This window comes from Equus quagga, chromosome 1, assembly GCF_021613505.1.
Source record: "Equus quagga isolate Etosha38 chromosome 1, UCLA_HA_Equagga_1.0, whole genome shotgun sequence".
Lineage (NCBI taxonomy): Eukaryota > Metazoa > Chordata > Mammalia > Perissodactyla > Equidae > Equus > Equus quagga.
In genome coordinates, this window is record NC_060267.1 from 50,785,307 (window position 1) to 50,795,534 (window position 10,228).

The window sequence follows — 10,228 nt, forward strand, 5'->3', positions numbered from 1 at the left end:
TGTCTTCTAGTTTTCAATATACAGGTCTCTCACCTCCTTGGCTAAATTTATTCCTAGATATTTTATTCTTTTTGATGCAACTATAAATGGGATTTTTTCTTTATTTCTCTGATAGTTCATTATTAGTGTATAGCTATTATAGTTCATTATAGTGTATAGCTCATTATTAGTGTATTAGAAACAGAACAGAGTTTTGTATATTGATTTTGTATCCTGTATCTTTATTGGTTTTGTTTAAGTGTTCTAACAGCTTTTTGATGGAGTCTTTAGGGTTTTCTACATATAATATCATGTCATCCGCAAATAATGGCAGTTTTGCTTCTTCCTTTCCAATTTGGATGTATTTTACTTCTTTTTCTTGCCTAATTGCTCGGTTAGGTCTTCCAATACTGTGTTGAATAAAAATGGCAAGAGTGTATTCCTCCTGATCTTAGAGGAAAAGCTTTTAGCTTTTCACCATTGAGTATGATGTTTGTTGTTGGCGTGTCATATGTGGCCTTAATTATGTTCAGGTACATTCCTTCTACACGAGCTTTCTTGAGACTTTTTATCATAAACAAATATTAAATTTTGTCAAATTTTTTTCTGCATCTATTGAGATAATCATATGATTTTTATCCTTCATTTTGTTAACATGGTGTACCACATTGACTGATTTGCAGATGTTGAACTATCCTTGTATCTCTGGAATAAACCCCATTTGATCATGATGTATGAATGCTTTAATGTATTGCTGAATTTGATTTGCTAATATTTATTGAGGATTTTTGCATCTATGATCATCAGGGATATTGGCCTATAATTTACTTTTTTGTGTAGCATCATTGGTTTTGGTATCAGAGTGATGCTAGACTCATAAAATGAGTTTGGAAGAGATCCTTACTCTTCTATTTTTGGGAGAGTGTGTGAAGGATTGGTATTAATTCTTTACATGTTTGGTAGACTTCAACAGTGAAGCCATCTTGTTATGGACTTTTGTTTGTTGGGAGGTTTTTGAGTGCTGATTCCATCTCATTACTAGTAATTGGTCTGTTCAGATTTTCCATTTCATCATGATTGGTAGGTTGTATGTTTCTAGGAATTTATCCATTTTTCTAGGTTGTCCAATTTGTTAGGGTACAATTGTTAATAGTAGTCTCTTATGACTCTGTTTTTCTGTGGTAACAGTTGTAACATTTCCTCTTTCATTTCTGATTCTATTTATTTGAGTCGTCTCTCTTTTTTTTCTTGGTGAGTCTAGCTAAAGTTTTGTCAATTTTGCTTATCTTTTCAAAGAAGCAGTTCTTGGTTTTCTTTATATTTTCTGTTGCCTTTTTAGTCTCTATTTCACTTAATTTTGCTCTGATCTTCGCTATCTCCTTCCTTTTACCAACTCTGGGTTTCATTTGTTCTTCTTTTTCTAGTTCCTTGAGGTGTAAATTTAGGTTGTTTATTTGAGACTTTCCCTCTTTCTTGAGATAAGCATTTATTACTATGAACTACCCTCTTAGAACTGCTTTTACTGCATCCCATGAATTTTGGTATGTCATATTTTCATTCACTTGTCTTGAGGTATTTTTTTATTTCTCTTTGATTTCTTCTTTGACCCATTGGTTTTTCCTTAGAATGTTGTTTAATCTCCACATACTTGTAAATTTTCCAGTTTCCTTCATGCAATTAATTTCTAGTTTCATACCATTGTGGTCAGAAAAGATGCTTGATATGATTTTAATCCTCAAATTTCTTAAGACCTGTTCTGTGGCCTAACATATGATCTATCTTGGAAAATGTTCCAATTGCACTTGAAAAGTATGTAAATTCTGTTGCTGCTAGAAGGAATGTTCTGTGAATATCTGTTAAGTCCACCTGGTCTAATGTGTCCTGTTCTGATTCAAGATTGCAACATAGGGAGGTTCTGAATATACCTCCTTCTATGGGCACACTGAGTCTACAATGACATATGGAAAAATTTCCTCTTAAAAATACCTAAAGGCTGGCAGAGTGATGACCACATATTGGGAAAACAAAAAGGAAACCACATGAAAGCAGGTGGGAGAAGCCAGGATACAGTCTTGCCATAAACCTCACTCCTAGTGTAGCATCCAACAACTGGGAAGGAACTCAAAACTCAAGGAGCTTCTCCCCAAGGGGCAAAGGGTTCAAACCCCACATCAGGCATCCCAACTTTTAAGACACACACTTGATAGATGAGCCCGCAAAACATCTAACTTTGAAAATCAACAGGGCTAGCATCCTGAGACCCACATGACTGTAGCAATCTGAGAAACCACTCTTAAAGGGTTCACACACTAAGACTCACCTGCCCCAGGACCCAGCTTAGAGACTGTCCAGACTTAAAGTGAAGGAGGCTCATCTGCTTATATTAAAGCCTTGACCTGAGGGGCAGGCATCTAATTTAACACACAAATCTAGCAGCCTGCTGGAATATTCTCCAGGGATAGAGACTGGCGTATGCCATGTTTGTGCTCTCCCTTTGCCATGCTCCAAAGCACAAGTATCTTCCAGAAGGGAACTGTTATATGTATCTGGTGCCCTGATTTTGGTGGTGCTGCTTAGGACTCTGGAGGCCATGGGAGCTTGCATTCCTGGTCCCATGATGCTGTAATAATTGACATCACCCAGAAGGGGGCTCATACCCCATCTGGCACTCATTGCTGATGCCTAAGTTACATGTTAGGTAAATTGAGTCAGGTTGTGAAGGTCCTTGTATATCATGTTAAGAACTGTGGTCTTTTAAACTCTAGTTCAGCAGCTCTTGTGATATACTGAACACCATAATCAGAAGAATACAGAGCGTTATGCTAATTACAGTAAAGACCAGGCAACTCTAACAAAGAGGCCCAAAAATATGGTGATTAATGAGAAAAGTTTATCCTCTCTAAGGGAAAAGTACAAAGGCAAGAGGTGGCCTCTGTTCTACAAATTACTCCAAGAATCCTGGCTAGAAAAGAAACTCTCCTCACTCTAAACAGAGCTTCTAAGGTGACCTCAGTTTGTGCCATTTCCAGCTCAAGAACAGAGAAAGTAATTTCTTTTCAGCCAATGACATGGATTTAACATGGATTCTTTTTGCTGGCGTTCTATTGGTTAACATTTTGCCACATAGCTACAATTTGCTGTAGGAGAAGTTAAGAAATATAGCCTCTTGCTGAAGAATCATGTGCCCAGGAAGAAGAAAAGCACAGATTTGGGGAGTCAGCAAAGAATCTTTGTCACATTTGCTTCTTAAAATGCATATTCTTGGGTTCTCTCTACATCAATTGAATCAAAATTATAGAGATTATGCCAGGGAATCTTCATTATTTTTCAGGATGACAGTTGATCCAATGAATGTCACAATATCAGAGCATTAATATTGCTCATGGAGAGCCAACAGAGACTTGTACATAAAGAAGGAACATGTGGAAAAATAATTTTTAAACTAAATATGATGAAATGTAGTGCACAGCATTTAAAAGGGACAGATCAGTTCAATAAACTGGATTGTAAGGCAGTTATAATTGCAGAGGCAAACAAGAAAGTGATTTGGGGGGACTGGCCTAGTGACCAAGTGGTTAAAATTCTGCTTGCTTCGCTTCAGCAGCCCCCAGTTCACAGGTTTGAATCCTGGGCATGGACCAACTCCACTCATCAGTCATGCTGTGGAGGCATCCCACATACAAAAAATAGAGGAAGATTGGCACAGATGTTAGCTCAAAGTGAATCTTCCTCGCCAAAAAAAAAGAACCAAACAAACAAAAGAAAGAAAGTGGTTACTATGACAAAGACATGGTATGTGGGTAAGAGGTAAACAGAAAGGAAGAACAAGAAACAGAAGTACTTGATAAACAAGTGTATGTGGTAAATAAAGATGAAGGAGAATTGCGTGCTCATGTGGAAGAGAGATAAAATTGGTTTAACTTGGTAGCAGAAAAGTAAAATTTAAGGGGCTGGGAAGCTTAGGGCAAAATAAGAGAATCTGTAGCAATTCCTACCCCACACATCTATCCGTGAAACCATATTTCAGTGTAGAATACGGGAGAAGCATGGCACTTATATAAGAAAGTGATGCAATCTGGACAAAACACTTTAGAATGTTTAGGTGATTTGGCTGTGAAATCGTTTTGGGTGGAGAGAAGAGCTTAGCTGTGGTCCTGGATTCAGTATCTGCCTATTCTGATAAAAACCATGAGCATGTCTCTTCATCTATGAGAGTGAAACCACATATTCCCTTGGGAAAGGAAACAGCATATGTCACTCACCTAGGAGTTGGACAACAGAAGTGTGTTTGGGATTTTTATTCACTAAAAGAAATTGGATGAAAGAAGATAGAAGTTCAACAAAGAATTCCTTATAACACAGCACTTTTCTAAGAGTATCAAAGTACTTATTATCAATTTCATTTCAATACAAACAGATAATGAGCGTCTCAGAAGACTTCTCTTGTCTGATGTCACAGAGGATTCCTTATAGGTTCAATCACTCTCAAACTGTTGTGACTGGGCAGACTTCCTGGGTTCTGTCTTCAACCACCTTCACAAAAAGTGAGTGATCTCTCCTTCCAAATTCCTCTCCTCTCAGAGCTTCTCTCCAAGGGCACTGAAGAAGGCAGCCTGAAACAGAAAGAACACTTCCCTGCTATAGCTCAATAAAGCAGAATGACAGAACCCTGTTTAGGCAGAAACAATTCCAAGAGACTCAGATGGCAAATATTTCCAAACATCAGCAAATATCTCAGAACATTTATAGCAGGATAGAACTGTGGGGTTCACGAGCCTTAATCTGGTAAATACTTACCACAGGAGATTATTGCCAGAAAACAACTGTATGCAGAACTATTTCCCTGTCTACACAATCAGCAGGACATGAGGGTGAAGATGGGAACATTTCACTTCGCAAAATATGAATAGAGTAAATTCACATGGAATGGAAGGAATAAGAAAACAGAGCTCCAGATCCCTCATTCCTGAACGACAGTCTTTCTCTGGGGCCCTGACCTGACAGAAAATTTCCATCTGAATAGTCCCAGCCTTATTAGTTTATCTCCAAATAGGGGTTATTACTTGAGCTCCAAAAGTAAAAGTCACAAAAAACCACACAACTCTCATCTTTCATGGTTAAGAAAAAAAGACAGTATTCTAATCTGTAATCAGAGACATCAGCACTTCTATTTTTTGTGGTTCCTTCCAGCTTAACTTTCTATGTGTCTTCAAGAAAATTTACAGTAATTCTCCCCTCACATCTGATATCTAACTCATTGAAACTACATACAGTCATGTGTCACTTAACGAAGAGGACATGTTCTGAGAAATGCGTCGTTAGGCCATTTCCTCATTGTGCAAACATCATAGAGTGTACTTACACAACCTAGATTATATAGCCTGCTACACACCTAGGCTATCTGGTACTAACCTTATGGGATCATTATTGCATATGTTCTCTGTCACTGACCAAAAAGTCATTATGCTGTGCACGACTATATTTATCAGGAAAGTCTTAAGATGAAGTACTAATGTAAGTGATCACCATAAGTCCAACTCACCACAAATGTGTCAATATTTTAACATCTAACTGTTTCCCTGCACTTCATCACACCTAGAGTTAGCACAAAAAAAATCACGACACTGTAAGGAACCAACATTTGAATTTAGGAAACATGGTCAAAGTAGCACAATGTTTGTGCATCAGTGGCCAAGAATGAGGGCAGAAGAGAGGGATAACCACAGAACCCAGGATTTACTCAGCCTCTGTAAGGATACAGAGAAGTGACAAAAATACCTTGAAAAGGGCCAAGTTGACTATGAGAGAGAGAAGAGCCTACTTGGACTCTCAACTCTCAGAAAAGATAGCTGTACTCCCCTCAACTTTCCTTGGTCACTTAAAGAGGCCCTAGATGATAACCCTGTATCTCATCACCCCTGCCTGAGGGAGATATCCCTCTCATTCGTTGCTGGAAGGGGAAAAGTTTTAAAGACACCATTTGATTCTTTGAAATCACTTGGGGTATTGTTGTTCTGATTTTGGGCTCTAAGGGCAAACAAGGGTCTCAAGAACAGTAGTAGAGATGAAGTAGAACATGAATGGGGGAAGTGGAGACATTTGTACAAATGACTGAGAGTTACAGCAACTTCATGTGAAATTTGGGGGAATTCACTTCAATCTTCCAACTAAATTTAAATTTTAAATTTCCAATAAATTATATATTCTAATTTATATAATGGTAGTGTTGGGGGAGACTTGGTTGTTTACAACTAAAAACACCATATATTTTTGGTTTTGTTGGGGATGTGGCAAATTCAAATGCATGGTACCATTCTTCTCTTGAGTTAATAAGCAAAAGTTTCTCAAATTCAAATATTTGTTCAGCCAAAAGTTCACTTTCTGCCTGTTTTTCTTACCTCAAAGCAACACAATAACATTTTGCAGACCAAGCATTTCAATTTTGTGTGAGGGAAACCTCCTCAGAGTATCTTTAGGATGTATCACAGTCATACTGAGGAAGCCATATGGTGGACACAGAAAACCCGAGAATATGGTGTGTTCCCTTTCTAGGATGTCGTGAGGAGCCATAGAACAGCACTAAGGAGGAAAGAGCTGACCTTACCTGGAGAGCAAATTGTCCCACATACACAGTAAATATGAATTACGATCAACAGGTGGTCAGAATGTTCCCCCCAGGAAACTGGACTTTCAATTTTTCTCTGAAGGTCTCATCTCCACAGACGCTAGGGTTCTCTATCCTTAATCCTATTTCAAAATCAAATGTATCACCACTGCCTGGGAAAGATTCAGAGCCACCTTTCCTTTTATTGTCTAGCATGTAATATGGAAATTTTGTCACTGAGTCAGTTGAAAGGGACTTTTAATAGAAAGAAAAACATCACAGAAATAGACAAAAAGGAGAAACATTTCCACTCACAGGATTTAATGAGAGCTCAGAATGAAAACTCAGCTTTATAAATGTTCTCCCCAGAGAGAATGCTCAGAGGTCTTAGGCTTAACTGAAAGGACGAGGAGGTCACGTGCAGAACCTGAGGGGGCTGTCTCACTGGGACCAGATTTGTGCATGATGTTGTAAACTATCTAGCATATGGACTACGGAACTGACTACAGCTGCCAGCTTATGGGCAGAAAAACCCAGAGGTAAAGGGGAGACAATACTCACCTGGCCTTCCTAGTTAATCTATCTTTATAATACTGTCATCTTTATCCTTATACACAGCATTACACAGAGAATATTTGTATCTGAGCAAGACTAAGACAAAGTTTCCTGGGTCAGAGACAAATATCTGGAAAATCTCTCATAGATCTGCAGATTCTATAGGGTTTCCCACGTCCTTACACCTGGGCATTAACCTCAGCCCAGAAGGGCCCCAGAAGATTTCTCATGCTCCACAGGTATACGAGGAATGGACCTCCTAGCCCAGTACTGACCTCTGTCCTCCAGGTATTTCTATCATACACAAAAGTATGAATACTAGGAACTCTTAGCCCAGGGTCATAGAAAGAATTTAAACCCCAGAAAAGAAGAATTTTTTCCCCAGATCTTGTGATGAGGAACATATTTTCAAGTACCTTACATTTTAAAGGATCCCTTCCCCTCCTTGCATATGTGCATTTTCTATGCTCCAACTGGGACTTATATTTCCTTATATGTTCATCAACCTCACTGAAGAAGGAAAAAAATGGAGAAAAAGAAAATGACAAAGATGGTCATCATAAGTAGTATGGATAGCCAGAAGGCCACATTTAAGTGTAAGCTGGTGCCTGATTCAAACGGATACATGAAGATGAGAAGAGGGATAAGGAATTCTCTATCTTAGCTCTGTCACCTCCGGAGTGATCAGGATGATGAAGTCACAATTTCAGAAACAATGGGAGTAATGAATGTCTTAGTGGGGATTGGCCAAGCCTTACCCTATATATACCATAAAGAAACCATTGAGTAAAATCAGATAGCTTCACTTCTACAAAAGCCTCAAAGATCCCCAAAACACTAGCAAACCTCAACGTGAACAGGAGGACGGAAGACTCCTACACAAATATTCAGAATGAGTGTGTTCCTGCATTGCAATCATATCATTATACAAAAGATATGGCCTGTTTCCTCAGACTCTTCAGCCTTAGAGCCAGCTTTATTCACAGAAAAGGACATCTAAGTTGGAAATGAAGACAGATTAAATGTTCCTGAAGAAAAAGTCCAGATTCTTTCCGAGAAGCTCTAAAATTCTGTCTTGTTTTACTTATTCATGTCAGGAATGTGTGTCCCACCGACTGTGGGATCTCCCCAGTCACATGTGTCAGGGGAGGGAACAGATTATTTTCTGAGATAAATATAATGTTTTCCTCTGAACTAAACAGAAGATTAGGCAGTGTAGTTGCTCTGAATATCACCAGAATGTGCTCGCTTGGTCCTCGGCAGCAGCTCTAGAAACGGTGGGGAGAAAGCCAAGGGATCAGGCCATAGCATTATCTAGTGCAAGAACAGAGCCGTGCTCGCAAATGGAATTTCCTTTGAAGTAATATCTCCTCATTGCTAACCTACTACATAAACCCATCTAACATGTTTCAAAGAATTTAAATCAATTGATTCTCTCCCATTCAAAAGAGCACCTGACAACAGATGTTGTCTCATGCTTCAAGTCACTTTCCCCAGAGATTCCCAGCCCACTGCCACAGGGAACCCTCTATCCCACCACTACTCCCCAGTGTACAAAATGATCTCAATTCCTTGTCTAAAACCAACCTTCTCTAAGGTGACCAGTGCAGACCCACTGACAAGATGCAAATGTGCCCCCATAGTCTTTGCCAGCTCCCAAGACTTGTTATATACCATCTCCAGGAGCCTTCATGCCTGATCTCTGTATGCCATTAGTATGTTTCCTCTTAATGCACAAACCCCTCATTTCTCATCCAAAGCAATGAAGAGAAATCACTGACACCCAGACACTGCCTAAGGACAAAAACTGTGCCTAGGGCTGAATTGGACAAAAAATATGAGGCTGTCTTCCAGGAGCTTCTCATCCACCTGAGAAAATAAAATCCCAAGCAGAAAAGGCAAGGGTCATTATGAGTTGCAATAATTGAGGAATTCTTCACGGAAGATTAGAGAGAAAAAGTAGCAATTAAGCAAATGGAACTAGAAGGAAATGATCTTCTGAGAGAGCAACATCTCGGGTTCAGCGATGAAAACAAGGGGTCAAGGTGCCTACGTGCCTTTATTAGCTTCTTTTTGAGGACACCTCAGAAACTGAAAATTTCTCAACCAGAATTTTAAAAATATTTATCAAGATAAAAATCCACATTTAGAAGCTGAAATGAAAACAACTATTGATACTATTTTACCTATTGTTACCAATAATTGCTAAACGAACAATATCCGCTGTGTTTTGTTGTGTTCCATTTTGAATACTTTCCAGAAAAAGACCTTGACTGATTATGGGCAGGTGTTTTAAGCCTAAAGATATTCAATTGAAGCTGGGTAACTGAGGGTTACTGTAACTATTCAATAAGCAATTTGCTGTTTTGCTGTTTTCCTGTTTAACTTGAGGGGTGACTCAGGGGTCTCAAGGATTTGTGAGCTTGTTTTGCAGAAGAAAGATAGTGCCTCCTGGGAGGTTGTAATCACTGGATGGCCAGTCCCCAGCAGCTGTTGAAGCCCAGAAGTCAGATTGCCAGGGGCTTTTAGGAGTGACCCTTTTGTTTCTCTGAAGCTCCTCCTGTCAAGCCCTGTAGCTCTATAAAACCCCCTGTTTTCTGCTCTTGTTAAGGTGGATTTGAGCAAAGTCATGCTCCCACCTTCTCATCTTGGCCAACTCAAATGGGACCTTTCTCCATCTCTAAGCACCAGATGTCTCAGTGTTTGGCTTGCTGTACATCAGACACGTGGACTTGAGATTAAGAGGTTTGGTATCACAATGACTCCGCACATCTTTCTCCACCAAAAAGCTCTTTCCTCATTGTGCAGAACTCTGTTCAATATTTTTATTCTTGTTTCATATAAAGTCTGTTTAAGTCCTGTTATATAGACAAACACCAGGAAAAAACACCATTTTCATAATCATCAGTGAGATATTTAAAAAACAAATATTTGCTTTTCCATTTAAAAGCAATGTTCAAAAAATTAAGATTAATTTAATGACCAAAAAAATTAACAGAAATAGTTAAAGAAGAAAAATGTGGAGTTGACATTTACATGATATATGAAGATTATATGGAAAGACAATAATAGTGGCAATTGAAGGGTTTT